Here is a 12092-nt window from a genome sequence, read left to right on the forward strand (position 1 = left end):
TGTTGAATGAATCCCCTAATGCTTTAAGATGCTATTTAGTTACATAAGATTGAAGAGACATGGACATTTTCAGCTAATAACTTGGCAGGGATGTGATGGCATTGATTTGGCACCTGTGTTATATTACACTATATTACACTCTATTTTAAGTAACAATTTATGAAGGAATCTGACTGGGCCAACATGAGAACTGCTTCTGCACTGTTACCTTTGGTGATAAATGAGACCAGGTACTGCTGGATGAGTGGATGACTTCCAATACTCCAGTATTGCTTGTAAGAGAATTAACTTTCAAGTAGCACCAATAAATTCTACTTATAGGCTTACTTTCACAGACTGGCAAAGTGTGTTGTCAGATTTTAAGTCCCTTGGTTATTCAGAAGTCAAAGGCTGGCTTGAAACATTCAAAAGGAGAATGCTATTGATTTGGTGGTTCTAAAAATGGCCCAACATTCAGATAACTAAATAATTGTGCAAATAGGTATAAAACAATAATTTTTCATGCCTTTTCTTCTCCCAGCATCTCAATTTTGTCAATCATTCTTATGACATGGTTTTCAGAAACTACCCCTTCCTACCCTCCCTCTTCTAAATATCTTCCACATGTCAGGCGATACACCCAGAATTGGTGGACATTCTAGATGTGGTCTTAAGAGCCAAGATCAAGATTAAGAACCACATCTCTGTGGTTTTACACTCTACGTTTCTGTCATTACATCCTAAGGACACATTTAATCTCTCAGTGCTCACATTACATTGTTGTCTCCTGGAATTGATGGACAGCTAAAATTTCTCATCAGTAAGACTCATCTGAAACCTGTATACAGACCAAGAGGCAGAACCTGCAATATGCAGATAACACAACTTTGCTTGCTGTAAGTGAAGAGGACTTGAAGCACTTACTGATGAAAATCAAAGACTACGGCCTTCAGTATGAGTTACACCTCAACATAAAGAAAAAAAAAAATCCTTACAGCTGGACCAATAAGCATCATGACAAATGGAGGGAGTACTGAAGTTGTCAAGAATTTCATTTTACTTGGATACACAATCAACGCCCACAGAAGCAGCAGTCAAGAAATCAAACCACATATTGCGTCAGGCAAATCTGCTGAAAAAGCCCTCTTTAAAGGGTTGATTTGAGGACTAAGGTACGCTTTGAGGACTAAGGTACACCTTGCCCAAACCATGGTATTTTCAGTCACCTCAAATGCTTGTGAAAACTGGACAATACAGAAGGAAAACCAAAGAAGAATTGATGCATATTAATTATAGTGTTGGTAAAGACTATTGAATATACCATGGACTGCCAGAAGAACAAACAAATCTGTCTTGGAAAAAGTACATCCAGAATGTTCTCCAGAAGCAAAGATGGAGAGACTTCATCTCACATACTTTGGATATATTATCAGGAGGGACCAATCCCTGGAGAAGGACATCATGCTTGGTAAAGTAGAGGGTCAATAAAAAACAGAAAGACCCTAAATGAGATGTATTGACATAGTGGCTGCAATAATGGGCTTAAACATAGCAATGATTGTGAGGGTGGTGCAAGACTGAGCAGTATTTTGTTCTATTGTACATTGGGTTGCTATGAGTTGGAACTAGTTGATGGTACCTAACAACAACAAAACCCATCTTATTTCACTTTGGGTTGGTTAACCCACTTTCTGTTTGTCAGGAAACCTAGCACAAGATGGCCTAGCCTTAAAAGGGAAATTATTGGGTCTTATCAACAAAAAGTCCAGGAAGAGGGGCTATTTGGCTCATGGTACAAATAGTATCATCAAGATTTCATTCTCATCTCCTTATTCTTCAGCTCTACTTTTTATTTTTGGCTGTATTCTCAGATAGCCTCTCCTCTCATGAGAGAAAGATGACTGTAGGTGCTCCAGACTAAACTATTCTCACTTTGGATTCAACAGGAAAAGGAGAAAGCATCTCTTCCTGTAAGGCCCCACAGAAATCCTATGGTTCTCTCTGATAGGATAAACTTGGATCACGTGGTTATCCCTGAACCAATCACTGTGCTTTAGAGGATTCAGTAAGCTGCTTGACCAGTTTGGGTCACATGCCCGAACATTGGAATTGGGGTGAGGACCACATGTATTGAGCAAGGGAGGTGACACCAGTTGACACTGAGTTGATTCCAACTCATGGCAACCCCATGTGTGTCAGAGTAGAACTGTGCTTCATAAGGTTTTCAACGGCTGGTTCCTTGGGAGCAGATCATGAGGCCTTTCTTCCGAGGGGTCTCTGGGTGGATTCGAACTGCCAGCCTTTCAGTTAGTAGTCCAGTGTTTAACAATTTGCACCACCCAGGAACTCTAGGGGAGGTGATAGTTCCTTCAGAAGAGATCAGGGTGCCATCACCAAAAGGGTATGAAGGATGCTGGGCAGATGCAAAGGAACAAATGTTTACTTCTACACAATAATATTTGAAATTCCTTAAAGACAGAGATTACGGCTTTCAATTTTTAACACCTCCCTCCCACCTTTAACAACTGACACAGCATCTCGTGTATGGTAAATATTCAAAAAACTAGTTGCTGACTGAATGAGTACACAAACAAATGACAGAAAAATGAGTGAATTTGAAATGGCTTAATGTTAAAAATATCTTTGTTTCTCATGGGTCACATTATCACATATAGGCCAAACTTGCTTTAAAGTGTCATGTATGTTTATATAAAGAGAAAAAAAAAATGCATTGAAAACCTGATATGACATTTCAAGGGCCATTTTGGTATGTAGTACTAGTGAGGAGAGATGATGTCTTAAGTGCAGAGAAAGGGGGACATTTTCTTCCAGGACAAATGAAATGAAGACAGAGATTGACTGACAGCCTAGTAACGTTAATGATGACTTGGATGTCGAGAGCTATTCTTATTTTAAACATCCCAGAGCAGTTTTATCAGAAGAATAAATACTCTTTATTCCAAATTCAAACACATTCAGACATCTTTTGTTAAAGCAACTGCTTCCTGACAGCCACATGTAGCTTTATTAAAAACTATGTTTTAATTTCTACATAAAATCCCAACCTCCCCACACTGAACACTTCTAATAAAGTTCTTGTAAGAGATAAGGTTATGGGTGACCATGTATTTGGTACCTTGGAGCATTTTAGTAAAACTAATGAGTATAATGAGGTTGACTGGACAAAACTTGCTCTTAACTGCACTGGACAAAATGAGGAAAGAAAAGGATAAGCTTGGGACTTCAAATTCCCAGCTCAAGAGTCCCATAAATTACCAAGAAGTTTCTGTGTGTGCCCTGAAAGAAAGCCTTATTTCCTGCATTCACAGGGCTGAGACTTCTGAAAACCAAACCCAGAGTCTCATCCTGTGAGTAAAAAAAAAAAAACACAAGTTGAATTCCCAGTCTCCCTGGGTGTCTTCTAATAATGTGAGGGCATTGACTGGGAAGGAATTTGATCCTAAAAATTGGAATGGGGACATATGGGCAGATCCCAATGAAGCTGATCCCAATGAAGCTGGGGGCATTGAAACCTTAAATTCTGCTGAGTCTTTGCCAGTAGAAACAGCCGTTTTCCACCTGACTCAGGGGATTAGCCTGCTTTGCCTGAGGACAGGTTATGACCTCCCCAGGACCCACCCTCACACTCCTCTTTGCTTCTAGATCTATAACTCGACTTAAGTCTCAGGAGGCCTGGAAGTGGGGAGGTAAGACTTATGACCCATAAGGAGGTATGCTACACATCAAAAGAACTGCGTAATTTTTCCAATTTATGCACATAGTAGAAATGTGAGAAATATGTGTGCCAATGGATATTAAGTGTGTGGGATGATGGTGGAAGAAACGTAAAATTTGATGAGTTTGAAATTATTGATATGGTGCCACTAAGCAGAGATTCTGAATTCAGTGCTTCAGCTCAAGGGGTTACAAAGTGCTGTCTAACAGTTTGTTTGGTCAATTGGCTGAAACATGGACCCAGAGATGGCCTACACTAAATGAAGTTGAAATGCCAGCACTGCCTTGATATACTGTAGAACAAGGTTTCCAAAGGTTTAGAGAAGTTGGAATGAGTTAGAGTGGATTTATCACGTAAAGTCTGCTTTCCCACACCAAAGTGTCCAGAGGACACACCATTCACCATGGCTATGAGAAATAGATTTGTGAGGTGAGCTGCAGCATCCTTGAAGAGCGCTGTGGTTGCTCTTCCCTATAGGTCACATATTACTGTGGGAACTGCTGCCATTGAATGGGGAAACTTAAATATAATGAGGATAATTGGATCCAGGGTGGCAGGGACCAAGTGGCAGCAGTTAATTGCCAAAGACTGAGTGCGTGAGGTTACCATAATGGACAACAGAGTCAAAGTAGTAATCAGAATAGTATGACCCACAGAGACCAATGGTGCTGGCTAATCAGTCGTGGTGTCCCTAGAAAAGAAATATATGGACAGTCTACTAAATTCTTCCTTGATTTATATAAGAGATTGAGTGAACAGGAGCCTAACTTGAATCACCAAAACGGAAAGGCATGACCCCCAATCAATTCCCAGACTTGGACCAGTTTATAGACCCAAAACCCTCTGAATGAAGGAGAGGCCAGGTTCTCTTAAGAACCCTGCTACCCTGCCAAAAATTTATACTGTTTAATCTTTCTCCCAGCCTTCCCCAAAGGGACCTATGGCTTTTTACCAGAGAGATTGTGCATTGGGGAAAAGGAAATAATCAGACTTTTTGGTGATTTCTGGACATTGGCTCTTAACTGACACTAATTCCAGGAGACCCAAAATGTCACTGGGGTCTACCAGTCAGCACAGGGGCAATATCGAGGTCAGATGAGCAATGGAGTTTAGCTCAGGTCCATTTCACAGTAGGTTCTGCAGGTTATTGAACCCATTCCTTGGTTATTTCCCCAGTTCTGGGATGCATAATTGGAATAGACATACTCAGCACCTGGCAGAACCCCAACGCTCCCTTTCATTGGGGTAATTTGACACAGTGTATATAGATGCTGTAGGTGTCCATACCAGTGCACTCCAGCTGGCTGGACTTCCAAATGCTATCGCAGCACCTCTGCACTTCAGGCTTAATACCTCAGGAAGCATCTTTCAACCAATGACTGATTGGAATTGGTGTATAAATCCCTGAGAAGGCTTTTCCTTGCACTTTGAGTGAGATGACTTGGAGACACATGTTCTTTGCTGTACTCCAGAGATCCATATCAGAATTAAGCTCCAGTTGCACATAACTGTACGTTTCTTGGTTACACACCCTCTATGGCTTTCTTTCCTTGTCTTTTCACTCCTCTCCTTTGAAGATTACCCAACATAACCTCACAAATAAGCTGCTTACATTCCAATCTCGTTTTAGGGTCGGCTTCTTGGGGAACCCAAACTATGATAATCGTTTTCAAGGAAAAAAGGCTATTTTCTTGTCCTGGAGAGGGTGTAGTCAAAGATCCTTGCATCATGAAGGCAGAAGTCAGAGTGAGGATTGGTGAACATGAGTGGCACATTCTTTGTGGGTGGAATATGGCTGCATACTGTCCCTGGGAGTCTCAGCATAGTTTTATCGGTTGTTTGAGCACTGGAAAGGAATTATTTTCCTCTAAAGCATGAGAATCTGGAGCAACCACAGCAGCTAATCAACATCCTTGGGTGGATATTCCCAGGGAGGAAGGAAGAAAGGAAGGAAAAAAAGGAAGAAAGGAACTAACTAATTAACCAGTACGTTGCTGTTGAGTCAATTTCAACTCATGGCCACCTCATATGTTACAGAGTAGAACTGAGCTCCATAGCGTTTTCTTGGCTGTGACCTTTTACAGAAATGGATCACTACACCTTTCTTTCATGCCACTGCTGAGTGAGTTCAAACTGCCAACCTTTTGGTTAGCAGTGGAGCCAAATCATTTGCACCACCCAGAGACTTGGACAAAGGAGGAAAAACCACCTCAAAGAGCATGGCCTGTGGTATCAGAAGCCACTAAAAAGTAGAACAGAATGAAGGTTCAAGGAGTGATGGAATTTGGTTGTGTAATTCTGATATGGCGACACAAATGAGAAAGGTCTTTTAGAGTTGCAAAGGTGGGAGATAAGACGGTGGATTGAGAAGTCAGGAAGGGAAGGCAAGGAATAGTGGATGAACTTGTCCACCATTTTGGGAGTCAAGGCAGAGGAGAGAGAGTGAGCAGAGGATGCAGGGCAGCATAGTAACAATTCCTAATGTTCTTACCACAGTGCATGCCTGGCACTGCTCTAAGTGCTGTGCATTTTCACAACAACCCTATGATGCAGGTCCTTTTTTTTATCCCCATTTTACCCACGAGGAAATTAAAGCACAAATAATGAAATTAATTTGCTGAAGAGTCCAGAGCAGCAAAGCACAGAACTGGGATGTAAACCCAAGCATTCTAGTTTTGGAGACCTGTCTCTAGCCCATCCACTCCAGTTGACATCGAGTCTATTCAAAATCATGGTGACCTCAGGTGTGTCAGAGTAGAAATGTGATCCATAGGGTTTTCAGTGGCTAATTTTTCAGGAGTAGTACCAGGCCTTTCTTCCAAGGCACCTCTGCGTGGACTCTGTGCTGGATTCAAACCTCAAGCCTTTTCAGTTAGCAGCCAAGCATGTTAATCTTTTTGTACACCCAGGGACTCCAGCTCTAACCCATGTAATAGGCAGATAACAAATGTTTTAGGCCACACAGTCTCTGTTGCGACTACTCAGTGTTGCCTTTGTAGCATAAAAGCATCTATAGGCAATGAACAGACAAATGAACATGACCGTGTTTCAATAAAACTTTATTTACAAAAACGGAGAAGGGCCAATTTTGGCCCGCAGACTGTAGTTTGCTGTTCCCTGCTCTAACTCCACTGCTTATCATTGTAATATAAAAGATTGTTTTTGGCTGGGGGAGCCTAGTCATGTGTCTTCTCTGTGGGTTTTCTGAAAAGCCATGCCTAGCATAAACTACCTTGTTGTGGAATGCAGGGTTGGGGGGAGAGACTGGGAAGAAGAGTGGAGTTAGGGTGCAGTATAGGACCTGGAGAGAAGGAAAGGGAGACAGCAGGAATAAGAATTGGAAGTTCCAGCTTGGCAAGTTTCTTGGGAGATGGAAGCGGGAGAGAAAAGCACTAAATTCTGGCCAATATTGTAGGGCAGCTCTAAGTAGAAGAAACAAGTTTAAGAAATGCCATAAAATCCAACTTTATGGGATTCGGGCTTTCTCGAATACGTTTGTAGAAGCCACATTGAATAAATGTATGTTTTTCATTATATCTTTATGGCACATTTAAAGCACATTAAGGCACAAGCAGCCATCACAGAAGAAAAAAATTGAGAAACTTTGGCTTCCCAAGTAATCACATCAATTTTAAGGAAGGCTTTATTTTATACAGACAGAGAAAAGATGCATGGCTGCTGTCCTGCCTGGTTTTACACTAACTCATTCTTCTTCGGGAAACAACATTAATAGATGCTTTGCTACATTTGTCTTCTGTTGAGGGAGCGTTTCCCTTGTTTTTAAAAAAAGAATATCATGTCTTGGATGTTGAGTCATTTGCCTTTGAATTGTAGGTAATTTGTTGGCATTCCTAGTCTGTAAAACAGCCTGCTTTGTTGGGGTTTGAAAAAAAATTTGGAAAAAAAAAAACTGAAACTATTTGAAAAAATTATAGCTTAAAATTATTTCTGGCTCTGAGAAGCCATGTGAGGTTCAGTGGTCTTTGATCCTATTTTAATTAGTCTCTGGGGTCTGCAGAGTGGGTCAGAGAACCCTGGGAGACAGCAGGGTCACCATGCACTGCTGTAAGGTTGTGTACTGCACAAAAGAACCTGCAGCTGAAATTTGGCCTGTGCTTTTCCCCCAAGTCCTGTTACCTGGCCACGGGTTGTTTCTGACTGAAGGAAGGGGCTTCTTTTTCTTTACACCAATGCATCACCACTTGGCAAGCCATGGCTTTTGGAGCTGCCTCTGCTCAGAGGTGGTGGCATTTTCTCATTTGTGTCCTCAGGAGCGCAGGGGGTGTTCCGCAGATTGTGTATTATCAGGTTTAGGATACCATCGATTGTAAGATGCACCACTATTTTATGTACGACTAAGTAAGACAATAATTCATACTGAAGGCTGTAGTTTTTGACCTTCATAGTAAGTGCCTCACGTCGTCTTCATTTTTTGGCAAGCAAAGTTGTGTCATCTGCATATTTTCAGGTTAATCCTGATGCTGTGTTCTTCTTCATATAGTCCAACTTCTTGGATTGACACGATAGCTGCAACAATGAACTCAAACATACCATTGATCATGAAAACGGCGCAGGACCAGGCAACATTTCACTACTCAAAGGCAGCTAACAGTAACAATGGAGTAAGACAAATGTTATCACTAAAATCCGGGATGCCATTTTCAAAGAAGTTAAAAAAAAAAAAAGTGCCTAAGAATTGATGCAACGCAATAATTTATCTGCCCAGAGGGTGTGCCTTTTTCTAATTAGCATAAAGGTGCCAGATAGACCGGCTGCTGCTCTGTGAAGATGAGGTAGGCGAGCCCCAGGAAGGAAGTTTCCACCAGGTTTTGCCTGCTCCCTCTTATAAACAGCATCATCATGTCTTTGCTCTCCCAAGAACGTCAATAGGTCAGAGTTCTAATAGAGATAGAAATGTGGAAGGTTGGAGCCAGAATGGACCTCGGGGACCACGTAGGACAGTGATACTCAATTGGGGGCAATGTTGCCCCCGTCCCCGGGAAAATATGTCCAGTGAGATTTTTGGTTGTCACAACTATGGCAGGAATGCTACTGGGCATTCTAGTGGGCAGAGACCAGGGATGCTGCTAAACATCCTACAACGTACAGGACTGACCCAATAGCAAGTTATTGGGCCCCGCATGTCAATAGTGTCAGGGTTGAGAAACCATGATGAAATGGGAGAATATATAGCAGAGGGGTGAGAACCCAGACACTGGAGTCAGGCAAAAAAAAAAAAAAAAAAAAAACCCAAAAAACAAACAAACAGAATTGCTGTTTTGTTGATTCTGACTCATGGCGACACCATGCACGTCAGAGTAGAACTGTACTTCGTAGAGTTTTCAATGGCTGATTTTTCAGAAGCCGATCACCAGGCGTTTCTTCTGAGGTGCCTCTGGGTGGACTTGAACTTCCAACATTTTGGTTAGCAGCCAAGCAATCTGGGTTCAAATCCCAGCTCTACACTGAATTGGCTGTGTGGCCTTTGGCAAGTTCGTTAGCCTTGCTAAGCCTCAGTTTCCTCATTCATAAAATAGAGGTCATAGTCTCTATTTCAAAGGGTTGCTGAGAGGATTAAATGAGAGATTTAAGGCAAAAATAGTAAAAATAACAACAACATCTAAATTTATCTTTTACTGTATGTCAGGCAGCTCTAAGTGCTCTTATTTATATTAGCTAAATCCTCAGGGTAACTCTGAAGTAGGCATTATCCCCATTTTACAGAGGAAGAAACAGAAAACTTCAGCAACTTGCCTAAAGTCACTCACAAGTAAGTGGTGGAGGCAGGATTTGAACGCAGAGCCCATGCTCCTAACCGGTCCAATACACCTAGCACAGTGCCCAGCAATAAATAAGTACTTAGGAAAAGGAGGCTGCTGATAGTAGTGCTGTTATAATATCCAGCTCTACGTGCCTTTACTTACGGGGCATTGGTGGTTCAGTGGTAGAATGCTCACCTTTCATGCGGGAGGCCTGGGTTTGACTCCTGGCCAGTGCACCTCATGCCCAGCCGCCACCTGCCTGGCAGGGGAGGCTTGCGTGTTGCTCCGATGCTGAACAGCTTTCAGTGGAACTTCCAGCTTAAGATGCACTAGGAAGAAGGGCCTGATGATCTACTTCCCAAAACCAGACAGCGAAAACCCTACGGATCACAATGGTCAGGTCTGCAACCGACCATGGGGATGGAGCAGGACCCGGCAGTGTTTTTTTCTGTTGCGCATGGGATCGCCTAGAGTTGGGGGCTGACTTGACAGCAACTAGCAACAACAACAAGCCCGTTCTTACAGATGTTCACACGGAGCCCAGAGACGGGAAGGTCTTGGCATGGTTTCCTATAAGAGAACAGTAGACTGGGGATAATTCTGGGGTCTTCTGGCCCCAGGGCGGATCTCTTCCTCTCTGCTTTGTTGCCCCCACCAAGGAGCCAATGTGGAACCCAGAGAGGTGCAGCAGGAAAGAGCCCAGGTCTTGTTTTGGATCTTGGCATCACCTCTTACTTGCTGAGGGGCTTTGAAGCTCTCATGTGACTCCTTTGTTTTCTCACTGGAATATCGTGGAGGTGATCATAGCTCTCTCACTGGGCTGTTGGGACAGTGGCTGCAACAGCAGATGGTAGCTGTCAGATGATAATAGCTATCAGAGTGGTTGGCATGTGGGCTGAGAGCAGGGTCCCAGAGGAACCAGCAACACCTGGGTTAGGATCATCTGGCTGTGAAGAGGGCCAGGGAATGGCTTTGACAGTCCCCCTGGGTCCTGGAGGGTCTCAAACGGACACTCCTAGTAACCATGGCAGGGGTGGAGGTGCTCTTGGAGAGTCCTGGCCTAGTTCTGGCTTCCCCACACCAATTCATGTTAAATAAATATCTGTGGAGGGGAATGAGAGAGGGAAGGAGGGAGAGAGGAAGGAGGTGAGAGAGGAGAGAGGCGGGTGGACAGGCTTCACTGAGGAGGTGGGACCTTGAGGTGCCATGGAGAGTGTTATCAGGTGGTGGCACTGGATGATGTTGCACGTGTCACAGACCTGGAGGCTGAGGGGAGAATCCCTGAAAGGCGTACAGTACAGAAGCTCTGGTGAATAGGTGCCCTTCCCTGGCCTAAGAAAGGGACAAAGATACAGAGCAGAGCATGCATCAGTGAGAAAGGCGCTGTCCACGAGAAGCACCTAGCAAAGTTCTAAGGGGCCTGAGAGCAGCCACCCCATCAAGTTTGGGGCCCCAGAGTCCCTGCGTGTGAACTGGGCACCTCACTTTGTATTTCCAAAAATGCTGTTATATAAACCATAAAAACCGAATTGGTGCCGTTGAGTTGAATCTAACTCATAGATAATGCATGGCCATTAAAAGATTAAAACCAAACCACTGCCTTCCAGTCGATTCCAAATCATAGGACCAAGCAGAACCGCCCCATAGAGTTTGCAAGGAGCACCTGGTGGATTCGAACTGCCAACCTTTTGGTTAGCAGCCATAGCACTTAACCACTATGCCATGGCTGCTAACCAAAGGGTCAGCAGTTACGATCCACCAGGCACTCCTTGGAAACTCTATGGGGCAGCTCTACTCTGTCCTATAGGGTCGCTATGCATTGGAATCGACTTGATGGCAATGGGTTTTGGTTTTGTTTTAACAAATTGTTAACCTTTTATATGTTGTCACACTACCGGTTGCGTTTGAGTTTATTCTGACTCATGGCGACCCCATGTATGCAGAGTAGAACTGTTTTCCATAGGGTTTTCAAGGCTGTGACCTTTTGGAAGAAGATCCCCAGGTCTTTCTTCTGAGGTGCCTCTGGGTGAGTTTGAACCTCCGACCTTTCAGTTAGTAGTTGAATGCTTAACTGTTTGCACCACACTGCCCAGGTTCAAATCCTGCCTTGGCCACTTGCCAGCTCTGTGAACTTGAGCAAGTCGCTTAAACTTTCAGGACCTCAGTTTCCTCAACTGTGAATCAGAATCGACTTGATGGCAACTAACAACCACAAATTAGGGATAATAATAGGATCTCTCTCATAAGGATGTCAGTTGGAGTACAAATGAGGTAATGTTTTAAAACCCATAGCACACAGTGAGTGCTCAGTCATGTTTACTCCTCCTGCTGTTATTTAACATTAGTATTATTGCTATTGTTATTGATTTATTCCCAGCAAAAGCAGTGAAACAAAGCTGCATCCCTGGATTCATCCAAATCAGGGCTGCCATCCTGCCTGTCCTCCTGCTCACCAGGTGTAGATCAGCAACTGCATCACCTGAGCCCACTTCCTCACCTGTGTACCAAGGGAAATTATACCTATCTTACAGAGTCATTTGGGGATTAAACCAATTAACTTTCATAAAGTGCTTGGAGTGTCTGATACTTACCAGAACCGAAACCAAACCCAGTGC

General features: G+C 43.3%; 1 non-coding gene across 1 annotated transcript; it reads left to right on the forward strand.

The window, feature by feature from the left end:
- The first annotated feature begins 9642 nt into the window (after positions 1-9642).
- On the forward strand, positions 9643-9713 carry TRNAE-UUC (transfer RNA glutamic acid (anticodon UUC)). Its single transcript has one exon. It is a non-coding gene; the product is annotated as a tRNA-Glu (tRNA).
- Positions 9714-12092: the final 2379 nt, after the last annotated feature.

This window comes from Loxodonta africana, chromosome 22 (genome assembly GCF_030014295.1).
Source record: "Loxodonta africana isolate mLoxAfr1 chromosome 22, mLoxAfr1.hap2, whole genome shotgun sequence".
NCBI classification, from domain to species: Eukaryota; Metazoa; Chordata; class Mammalia; order Proboscidea; family Elephantidae; genus Loxodonta; species Loxodonta africana.